Below are 1789 nucleotides of genomic sequence, written 5' to 3' on the forward strand. Positions count from 1 at the left end.
CCGTTCTACGTTAAAAGCCAGACCGTCCGGTCCACGACCTAGACCGGACGGTCCGACTTTCGGGCAGATTTCCTATTTCGCGTTTTAAGGGTTTTGGACAATCTTAATTAATGATAGAGCCACCACAAACCCTAAAAAGAAGAACCTCATACGTCCCAGATTCAGAAGAGAGCTTAGAGAAGCTTGATTTTGAGTTCTAGTGATTGATGTTTACATGCATTCTAACCATTAAAACCATGAAAACATGCATAGATCTATAGTCTACATGCATTCTAACAATTAAAATCATGCAAACCTGCAAAGATCTATTGTTCACATGCATCTTAACAATTAAAATCATGCAAACAAGCAACAGGCACGGCGATATACAGAGAACCAGGCTCTGATACCACTGTTGGGGTTCCCTTCGGGTTCCTAGCATGCGATCTCATCGATCTAGGGTTTGGTTTCTAGGTTTCATGCAGCGGAAGGAAAGATCTAAACCTAGCCAAACGTCACACAAAAACCAATTGTGCAATAACCCGAACATCGTGTATATCGTCGTGGGATTCGAATACTTACCTCGTTCTTTCAAGATCTGGAAGTATCAAGCGATCCAGGGCCTGTTTTAATCACCAAGAGTTGAAAGCACAACTCCTCTACACGACTTCGGATCTCGGTTTCGGGTCCCGTAAACTAGGGTTTTCATCCCCGTTTCGACGCACCATCAAGCCTCCTAAGAACCATAGCTCATCCATGCTTTATTCAATAATCAAGATCATCAAACAAACATAGATCTCATGTTTACATGCATTCTAACCATTAAAACCATGAAAACATGCATAGATCTATAGTCTACATGCATTCTAACAATTAAAGACATGCAAACCTGCAAAGATCTATTGTTCACATGCATCTTAACAATTAAAATCATGCAAACAAGCAACAGACACGACGATATACAGAGAACCAGGCTCTGATACCACTGTTGGGGTTCCCTTCGGGTTCCTAGCATGCGATCTCATCGATCTAGGGTTTGGATTCTAGGTTTCACGCAGCGGAAGGAAAGATCTAAACCTAGCCAAACGTCACACAAAAACCAATTGTGCAATAACCCGAACAATCGTGTATATCGTCGTGGGATTCGAATACTTACCTCGTTCTTTCAAGATCTGGAAGTATCAATCGATCCAGGGCCTGTTTTAATCACCAAGAGTTGAAAGCACAACTCCTCTACACGTATCCACACCGGCGGGATGAATTCCAACGCTTTGGAACGTATCTGCTAGGATTCGTGAAGAGAAAAACCGATGTCCTTGACTTGGAATCGATATTCCAATACTAGAACTCAAAATCAAGCTTCTCTAAGCTCTCATCAGAATCTAGGACGTCTGAGGTTCTTACTCTAGGGTTTGTGGCGGCTCACCAATTAATTATGATTGCCCAAAACCCTTAAAACGCGAAAACCGAAAACTGCCCGTAAGTCGGACCGTCCGTTCCAGGCCTAGAACGGACGTTCTGATTCTACGCAGAACGGACGGTCCGTTATATAACGTAGAACGGACGTTCTGGATGCCTGGACCGTCCGTTCCAGACCTGGAACGGACGGTCTGGCATTTGCGGAACGGTATTGCATGTCTACTATCTGCATATGATTCGTGAACGTATCTGAGCAACGCCGTTATGATCATCCGGTTAAAGACGACGTTTGACGCAGTCAAGACACGTCACTCCTCATATCAGATACTCTAGACATCTCAGGTCTGAGGATCCAAGAACGAACCGCTGTATGAGATTCAAGTCATGACTC

This window comes from Tarenaya hassleriana, unplaced genomic scaffold (genome assembly GCF_000463585.1).
Source record: "Tarenaya hassleriana unplaced genomic scaffold, ASM46358v1 Cleome14, whole genome shotgun sequence".
NCBI classification, from domain to species: domain Eukaryota; kingdom Viridiplantae; phylum Streptophyta; class Magnoliopsida; order Brassicales; family Cleomaceae; genus Tarenaya; species Tarenaya hassleriana.